General features: G+C 37.5%; 1 long non-coding RNA gene across 2 annotated transcripts; it reads right to left on the bottom strand.

Annotated features, from left to right (window-relative positions):
• Positions 1–4,855: 4,855 nt before the first annotated feature.
• Positions 4,856–9,957, bottom strand: LOC145792796 (uncharacterized). Of its 2 annotated transcripts, none has more exons than XR_014332701.1 (3): positions 9,739–9,932; positions 5,269–6,642; positions 4,856–5,165 (listed from the first exon to the last, which is right to left on the bottom strand). It is a non-coding gene; the product is annotated as an uncharacterized LOC145792796 (long non-coding RNA). The 2 variants fall into 2 exon arrangements; XR_014332700.1 differs by lacking the exon at positions 4,856–5,165 and adding an exon at positions 7,659–7,798 and having other exon boundaries at positions 5,512–6,642; positions 9,739–9,957.
• Between the last annotated feature and the right edge of the window lie 339 nt (positions 9,958–10,296).

The following is a 10,296-nucleotide window of genomic DNA, read 5'->3' as shown; positions in this document are numbered from 1 at the left end:
GGTTTTGGATTCAAGCTAAGGAAGGCCATTGGAGCACCATTTGTGAAGGAGGACTACAAGGGTAAGAAACTTACACCTTTATTCCCCATTTTTGCATTGATTTTCCACCTGTCTTAGAGCTGTTTTTGTGCTTATTGTATAACATAAAAAAGTTCTATTTTTAGGCCCTCTTTATTGTTTATTAAGAGTGTTTTGTTGTTTGAGGGTGGTTGACCCCCTTTAGGCCTTGAAAGGCCTCATTTTGAGCCATTTTGTGCTAGCTCCGGGATTTTGGTGTTGGGGTCTCTTCACCACTGAAATCTTGAGGGATTTCAGTGGTGAAGGTGATGCCTTGAAGTCCCAAGAAGGAGAGGGCCACCCCCTCTCCTTGTTGTCCTTGAAAAGGGCATGTTTTGGCCTCTTGAGAGAGCATTATGCTTGAGTGTGTGTTGAGCATATTTAGGCTGTTTTTCATGCTTATATATCCATAATATAACATGATTTTAAGTTGGTTTTGGTACTCCATGCATGTTTAGCATAGTTGCCTTGTAATGCCTTGTTATGTCTTAACATGTCTTAGGTTGTTAGCCTTTGTTGGAACATGTTTTAGGCTTGGTCTTGTGAAGATTTTGTGCATGTTTTGCCATGTTCTAGGTCTGTCCTAGGTTGTTTGGGTCGAACTTTGCATGCATCATGTAGCCCCTTTGCATTCGGACTTGTTGGCCTCAAGTATGCGGATGTGTAGCATGCGTTGCTTGTATTGTTTTGGTGATTTGGGGCCACCCTATAAGCTATTTCAGTCCCATTTTCATTCTTGCTTGATTGCCTTGCATGCCCCTTTGATGCTTTGGAAGCATGTGTTGCATCCTCCTTGTTTTGACCATTTGTGCATGCCTTTGTTTTGAGCCGTTTAGATGCCATCTAAGTGGTCTTTTGGGCCTTATGTTATGTGCTAAAACTCTGTTTTTAGTCATTTAGTCCATGCCATGTTTGGTCTTACTAAGTATAGTTCAATGCCCCATTGGTTTGCTTTGAACACTTGGACTATTTGTTGCATGTTTGGCTTGATTTGTTGCTTGGTTTGGCACCATGTCTTAGCATGATTTCAATGCTTATGTTGCATGCTAATTAGTCCATGATTCCCCCTTTCAAATGTGTTTGAAGGTTGTTCAATTTGTGCCTAAGGTTTGGACCATAACATGTGTATGTGTGTTTAGCCTCCATCTTTGAGCATTATGGCTACTGTTTTAGGCCTTTTTAGAGTTGCCTAATTCATGTTTAAGTCTATCTTTGCACCCATTTGCATTACCATATGTATGCTTGTATGCTTGCATAAGTTAGTTGCCATGCCATGTTGCATCCTTAGCTTGTATGCTTAGGTTGCATTGCATTGCATTTTGCATGCATTCCTTGCCCCTTGATTTGGTGATAGGGATTAGGACTTTGGTTTGATTTGGTTTGCATTTCATTTGAAATCAAAGTTGCATACTTGGTTCTTTGGGCCATCATGCATGGAAATGCGTGATTGGTGGTCCGAGAATCGAGGCACATGCCCCTTTGAGTCATTATCATGATAAGGGACATGGTTGGTGCATATATGCCTTGAGTTGTGCTGCCATGCTTTGCCTTGCCCTCTGTTGCTGTCATTTGCAGATTCTGCAAGAACACTCTGCCGACCGGCAATGTAATGTGCCGACCGGCAACAATTCCTCTGCCGACAGCTTCATTTTGTGCCGATGGCCACACACCACTGCCGGTGGTAATTCCACTCAGCCGGTGGCAGTCCCCAGTGTCCAGGGATGTAGTCCTGAGGTTTTGACAGCCTCCAGAGGAGTGAAGGAAGGAAAACAGAGGCAGCCTATGCATGGCGGCGCGTTTCCCGAGGCGATTTATCTGTTTTCTTAGCTTAATTTAATTTGTTAATTAAATTAATTAATTTGTAATTATTAATTAGCTTGCGTAGTTAATTAATTTGTAATATTTATTTGGGCCCTCCGAGTGAGGGCAAATCTGTAATAAGTGTGTGTGGGTGGTGTGTATGTCTTCCAACCCCACTTCTTTCTTCCCTTTTATTTACCTGCTTACGTTGGTAGATTAGGGCATGTTTAAATTCAGCATACCTTATGCTATGCATGCGTGCATTCATGCATTTGTACTGCATGTATTGGGCTCGGTACATCACGCTAACTGCATTTATACTTCAATTTACAAACCGAATATGTGATAATTGATCGCATTACATATGCCATGCTTAGGTTAACCGAGCCTATCTAAATTGCATCTTGTATGTGTGGCATTAGGCAATTTAACATGAAATAGGACACGCACATTTTGCTAACTAGTTTACTTTTTTGGCACGGAGTACTAGGTAAGCTTTTATGCTTTAGCATATCGCATGCGTGTGAATGTTGCCATGATAGCATGATTACCATGAGGCTAGCTGCTTATGTGATATAACTACTTGAATGCCTGTGGATGGAGGTTAAATTACCCAAAATTGGAATAATGCATTAAAACTGTGAGTTTTAAGCCCACTAGATAGTGGCAAAATCATCTTCTCTAAAAGCCCACTTAAGGGTGGCAAAATCTGCATTTTAGCCTACTTGCGAGTAGCAAACCATTTTCAAAACAAACATGAAATGTTTTGTTCCAATTTGGGCGATTTGGTCTATACTTGTTTGCTGCGCGCATAACATAGTAATTCTAGGCTAACAATTGGTTTAAGAACACATAAAGTTTTCAAAAACGGATATCACGGTTAGTAGAGGCCGGTCTTCGGACCGGGCGAAAGGGGGTGCTCATAGCTGACCTTCCCCGATCGTACCTAAGTTCCCGAGCCGAGGCAACTTTGGTGATGACGGACACGTGGCCTTCGGCACCGAGTCAAGGTTTCCTAAATTTCCCCATTTTAAAATATTTAGGTGGCGACTCTGTATCTGGCAAAGCAGTCCATGTTTGGCACTTCTTTTCAAAAAATCCGTTTCTCAAAACGATTTGCCAGATTTGGACTCTTTGGTTCAGATTAAGAACCGCGACAACAAAAATCGCGAGTCCGAACTGTAGCAGCGGGGTCCCCCCTCGCGGGCTTGTTACACCAACCAGGCTCAAGAAACCGTGGTGGCCCTTCCATCTTAACAACCCTCTTCATCTTGCCCAAGCAAATGTGTTCGGACTACCGTAACCGAGCAACGACTTATTGACGAAGACGAAACCTTGGATCCTCAAACCATTGTTTCAAGCCCTCCACCAAGTCCACTGCCGAAGCGTTCTGGCCGGGCTAGTTCTTCCAAGTGGGTTCCAAAGCTCACGTTTCAGAACCGAGCCATTGAGGACACTGATTCGGTGGTTTCTGAAGAGGACCACTTAATGGCATTCAACCTGTCCAAGAGTGTCTGCCTTCCAGCTGATATGGTGCACCATGACAACCTTACTGAGCTGCGTGCCATTCGTTCGGCCACAAAATCCATTATTTTGGTAAGTTCTGTTTCCTACCCCCAAATTTTAACATCTTTCGGTTTGGTTTATCTGAAGACTGTACCACTCCTTTTGCAGGCCCTGCAACAGAATCATGTCACACACAAGCGTGTGTTGGAACTTCGTAGGACCACTAAAGAGGCCATGGCAGAGGCCAAAGCAAAAACAGCCGAGCTAAAAGAGTCCAAGCGGCAGATAGCCGAGCTAGAAACCGAAGTAACAAGGCTAACCGGCCTAGTCAATTCAGCCGAAGCAGAAAAATAGAAGGCTGTAGCCGAGCTGAAAGACAAATATCTGTGGGAGCTGGCTAAACTAGAAGGAAAGAAGAAAGTCGAAATTAAGGAGCTGAAGAAGAAGCTGGAGGATGTTGAAAGCCGAGGTTTCAAAGAAGGCGAAGCCTTGTACATTAAGCAGTGCGAAGCTGCGAAGGACCTTTTTTTCAAATGCGGGTGGAGGGCGGCTGTAACGCAGCCCGGTCATCAACCAGAGACCGAGGTCTACAATCCTCCACCATATTTCATACCGAGCTCAATGGCGGAGTATGTTTCGACCGTTCAACAACAATTTCTTGAAGAATCAGATGAGGAAGAAGAAATCGTGCCCAATGATACCTCGGTTGTCAATGATCCTGCTGATCAGTCAGCTCAGTTGGAGCCAGTCGTGGAGAACCTGACCGATAAGCTACCTACTGAAACCGTGCTCCCAACCGAGACTGTGCTGCCAGCTGAAACCGGTCTTAGAGTTGATCTTGATGCCGATCTTGACAATCTATTTGCCTGACTTCGCTTTTCTTTTCATTTAGCTTGATTTCTGTATTTTCTTCTATTTGTTGGACAAAAGTTTGCAACCGGACTGAAGTAACATCCTTCTGTACTTGTGAATTTTGAATGCATGCCTCTTCTATTTTCGATACACTACAAAAAAAATGACTTTTTGCGACGGTAAGTGCCGTCGCTAATGTTTTGCAACGGCATTTTTGCCTTTTTGCGACGGCACCGTGCAGTCGCTAATAACGTTTGAAATTTCTTGACTTTTTTGCGACGGCCCTATTTTACCGTCGCTAAAAATGTTATTTGAGACGGCAAAAAATACCGTCACCAATAGTCTTTTTTTAAAAAAAAACACTACTTTTTGCGACGGTGTGGTGCCGTCGCAGAAAATATAAAAAATATGAAATTTTCTATTTTTTGCGACAGTGTAATGCCGTCGCAAAAAATATTAAAAAATAATAAAATTTCTATTTTAAATAATAAAATTTCTATTTTTTACGACAATATAATGTCGTCGCAAAAAGTAAAACCTGTAACAAAATTAATAAAAATATTAAAATTTTCTATTTTTCCCGACGGTGGTGCCGTCTCTCTAAGAGCTGATTATTTACATTCTATTCACAAAAACATCATAACAAAAAATAAAAATAAAAATTTAAATTGATCAAACCATCAAATTCAATATTTTACAAAGAACAATTAAACTGTACATGTTCATAAAAGCATATTTAAATTATAAAATTCACCCAAATTCTAAAAAAAAATAAAATAATAAAATAAAATCTAAAATTCACCAATCAGCACATTGGATATTTAAATGCTCTTACAAAAATTAAAAAATTTCCAACAAGATCTCAATTTTGAGCCTATTTCAAAAATCAAGCTCCAAATTCCTTACTTCTAGAATCATATCTTCCCCTCGGCAAAATTTATCCTTTTGACCTACAAATAAATAGATAACAGTTGCAAATTATAATCTTTTGGAGAAACCAACTATTTAAACACCAGTAATGAAGACAATGAAGACTGTGGAAAGAACACTTACGTTGTCATCAAGAACAACTGCATATCTCTCAATTGGAGAAACCAAACCTTTCTCTGCTCACAAAAAAAATAATAATAATAATAATAATGGAATTCAATGTAGTCCAAAATAGTGTAATAAACTCTTATTGTAATATACCTGGGGAATTTTTTCATGTCTAGTGGGAGTGGGAAAGGCGTGTGTGTGCACAAGTACCATCCACCATGTATGGAAATGTTGTTTCCATGCTTTGAACCTAGCAAGATCTACGAAACTTTTACCCATATATGAAAATATTGTTTCCGCGCTTTGAAACCATATAAAAAACATAAATAAAAATAAAGGGATTTGCGTTATATTTCTTACTAGCAACTTATTGACCATAGATTGATGCTTGGTTAAACTTGATCTCAGATTAAGCTACTGTTATGGAGGTGTAATTCATTTATGAATTGAGTTAGATTCTGTTTAGGTATTTATCAACCTTATTAGTCTAGGGGTCAAACATCCACCTTGGAATGTTACGACATTGCTCAAAATTTAAATGTGTAGTATAGATTTAAACCTTAGTATTATATTATTAAATAGGCTACACCCAGGATTAATATAATTCAAATTTTGCATATTTTTCTACACATTTTTTGTAAGTTTGTAGTATTATTGTCTCGTGAATGCCAATAAGAAAGGTAATCTACCCGAATTGGATGTCTAGTTTGAGCACCTCATGCTCGCCACGTCAATATTTTTTAAAAGGTAATAGTTCAAATTTTATCTACCTATTTCCAAACCCAATTTTAGATCCAACAAAAAATTTTCAACCCATTATTTGATGGGTTAATAAGTCAACAAAACCTAAAACTTTGATTTACAAAAAAATATAACGTAGGTGGCATAATGTGTTGGGCTGAACTGTTATACCCGGAATGTGGACTAGAGAGAAATAAATTATATGGTGCAAGTCTTTGACAATTTGAAGTTAAAAAAATAGTAGTAACAAATCAATGAATTAATAGAGAGACTCACAGAATCTGGTGAGAATTCCAGAGGATAGAATAGGAGTGAAAGTCCTCAGTGGGATCAAACCAAAGCTGGTGCCTCATCTCTCGGTTTCCAGTTCCATTCTTGGAAACGTTGGTCTGAATGAGGTACGGCTGCCCTGTTCTGTTCCCCAAAAACTCAATATCCAACTCATCTCTCGTCGGCCCCGCCCCGTTCTCCGAGCACATTTTTGCTGGGGCTTGAACTCATCCATTGTACCATAGTTGCTGGGGCTTGAACTCATGCATTTTTACCATAGTTGCAGGTTGATTGACAGACCTTCGAAATCAGCCTTGGTTTTAAACCCAGACGAGCTGCACATGTTAACGCATTCCCAGTGTTTCCACCTCCTTGAATCTGTGAAGCAAAAATGTCAGAATATAACTGCAGTCCCTTTTAAAGCTATAAATCAATCGTATCATTTTATCACAACCATAGTCTGTAAATAGTACTAGCACCAAGATTAGGTAGGTAGTTCATTAAGATAATTAATTCCCCTTCAAACCAGTAAATGATCAACTGTCTTCATAAATGAATAAGTCAACTGAATCAAAACTGACACTAACTTTCCATATAAAAGGAGAAAAATATTTAGGCTCTGTTTGTTGCATTACTCTCAAAGCATTAGCTATAAAAGTATCGTAGCTTACTTAATTCATTTTTTACACATAAACTGTGACTCTGAAGTCCTGAGGCTTTCCAGATCCATGGAAACAACTATGGTACAATGCATGAGTTCAAGCCCCAGCAATGTATTATATCTCAAAATAGTTCCAAAATAAAACTTTTAAGATCAGATCTGTATAGTGCTATTCTTGTTGCTATGTTTAGTTGAATGTAGTTGTTGACTAGATGACGTGTAAACTGTTACTCCTCCTTTGAGGACTCCTCTCATGTTTGTCATTGGTTCAGTAAGGTATATCATTTATCTCTAGGTATAAGGACATAGGGCTGTCTTCAGAATTCAAATTGTCATAGCACATCTACTTTTCAATTGAGCAATAACAAATATAATAGTGTGTTATTTGCTCAGTTAGATTATTTATGTAAGGGGTATATGAAATTTTACTAGGTTATGTTTGGATGACAAGAATCGTGAATTCTATTACTACAAATCCCATTACTGGTAATAAAATTTGTGTCAGTTCAATTTAAGTGATTGATTTGGTTAGGAATTCACAAAAAATGACATATAATTTTATATATTTAGGTATGAGTCCATTTACTAGTTTTATTCTTAAATATTAATGTGATTTTTTGTTGGAGATGTGAGCAAAGGATTCTCCCAACCGAGGATTCAACGCAACCAGCCATCTCGTTCATGTAAACATTTACCCGAAATCTAACTGATCAAATTTCATCGTGGAACATACCATTTTTCTTGAAAAATAAACACAAATTTTTTGTTGCTCAAATTGGGGATTACATTCTTGTCCTCAGATGTCACAATGTAATGAATGAGATTTAAAATAAAATTCTCATTCCGCCACTTCATTCCTGCCATCCAAACGACCTATAACCACATAACCCATTAAACACAGAACAGCAAATCTGGTGATTTGTGACAAGTACTAGATAAAAAGTTAAATAGATGGAGAAGATAAATAAAGTAAGAATGACGTGAATCTAAGAATCAGAAGTTAAGATAAAGAAACCAATGAAAGCAGAATTAAATTTTCATAACCATATAACTTAACCAGGCAGAATACAATATGCACATAAAGGCCATACTACAACTAGTGTAAGACTTATACACTAAAAGGTCAATTTTAAGTTATTGTGCTTTCATAAACAATAAAATTGACCCGAAATTTGCAACATAAGATGTAAAATGCACAATACAAAGGATGTAGCATTCAATATCATCTAAGAACCTTATCTGCCCAATTTGAATTGTCCATTTGACTCTACCCAACAAGTTTGTTGTATTCTGAGTGTATAAAACCAAATTAAATTGGGTACTTAAAGTGCCTATAAATAACAATACCCGAAGATAAATTTTTTAAGGATTTCCTAGTTGAAGTGGGGATTGGAAAAATTGGACATCATAATGGTAGAGAGGTTTGGCCAAAAACTAGGTTGAACATTCTACATGGTCAAGGAACAGAGACTGTGCCCAAAAATGGAGAGAGACAGTCAGGCTGCCCATATTTAGAAGAAATAGGCCATTCAGACAAAATTTCCACATAGTTCAAAATCACAGCCCCAAAATAATACATCCTTGATGGCCCCTGCAAAAGATTTAGAACTCCATAGGCATGTATCTATATGATGTGTTCTTTGCATGTGTCTGGCCCAGCAAAAGAATTGATCCCCTACATAAACATACCAGTCCTACATAGATAGAAGGTAAGTAAAAAACAAGACTAGTTGGCTTACAACAGTCTCCCCCATAATGTAATCTTGAGTGTGAATTTTTAAGTGGGCCAATAAAAACATTCACTCTAAATTTGGCTTTTAATTTTTTTATCTGGGCTACTATAAATTTTAGTGTTACAAATCATTTAGGTAAAAAATCAACTTGATTGAATATTGGTAGACAAATAGATGACTTATAATTTAAAATCACATTTGCCTTTAATTTTTATTAAAGAAAAATAAAATTCGATCTTGTGATTATTGATATACAATCCACTTGAATTCTCTATTCAACGAAACGATATGAACAATTCATGAGATCATAAAAATGTGTGTGGTGTGAACCTCAATGAAGTGGATAGCACCCCCTAATGTGCCTCAAAGGCATAACAAAACCCCAACTCCCAAAATATGACACATAATATGATTATTATAACATTATTGATTCAATATATCTCAATAAATTTACACATTATCAAAATTATAGAATAATAAATTTTAAATAGTATGTTATTAATCTTATTTGAGCAATTCAAAACTTATTACAAACCCTATTTTAAAGCACAAACTTTTTAGATGTAGTGCCCACAGTTTCAGGCCAATCAGATTCTGTGCTTTGATTACACTATCCCAAAGTGTGTGAACAAATTCATTTTCATGCATTTAAAGTACCAAACCATGTTCTTACTTCCCAACTACAAAGGACACCTAGGCAGGCAAAGAAACCCAACCCACCAACACAGGACTGCCCAAATACACGTTAATCATTCACATTGTTTAATAAAACACGAATGAAAATCGACATTGTTTATTTCAAAAAGATCTAAACACATCGTAATACATGCAATTCAACAATCTCAGCCGCCAAAATCGAGATCATATTGAAGAAGAAGAAGAAGAAGAAGAAGAAGAAGAAGAAGAAGAAGAGAAAGAAAAAAAAAAAGGCCCTAATTTATAGACATGAAATTGACAAATTCAGCAGATAGTACGCAGGGAAAAATCACAGAATGGCTAAATACAGGGATTAAACCACTAACCTAAATGGAAATACCAGAGATTTTCCCGAGAAAAAAAAGATTGAGAGAGAGAGTTTACCTGTGAGTAGATCGGCGGTGCGATGATCGGTGCGAATCGATGAGATGAACAACGAGAGAGTGACAGAGTGATCGGTGCAGAGATGAACGAGATCGGTGCAGAGATAAACGAGAGGGTGAGAGAATGAGAGAGAGGCGACTGAGAGAGTGATGTGAGGGAGACGATTAGATTTAGGGTTTTTTTTGGTTCTAAACAAATTGGGTATTTTGGGGGCGCGGGAATGGAAAAAATGGGAAAAAAAAAAATTCATCATAAATAAATATTTTAATAATAAAAATAAATAAATAATAATTTTTATTTTATTTCCGTTATTAAGGTTGATTTGTTTCATATATATTTTAATAAAAAATATTTTCACTAAAATAAAAGTTAATTTTCTGTAGTCAATGAAAAATATTTTTCTGCGGTCTATTTTTTTTATTACTAAAAATTATGAACTAATTTTTTGTGGTAGAGGAAAAGGAGTGGCAACAGTAGTGAAGGTGGTGGATAAGAGATGATGGTGGTGGTGGTGGTGGTGATGGTGATGGCGAAAGAGATTAGTGGTGAAGTTGTGGT

This window comes from Camellia sinensis, chromosome 6 (genome assembly GCF_055761805.1).
Source record: "Camellia sinensis isolate YWXY chromosome 6, ASM5576180v1, whole genome shotgun sequence".
Lineage (NCBI taxonomy): Eukaryota > Viridiplantae > Streptophyta > Magnoliopsida > Ericales > Theaceae > Camellia > Camellia sinensis.
Note: the sequence above shows the minus strand (reverse complement) of the source record. Positions and strands in the feature narration are given on the sequence as shown.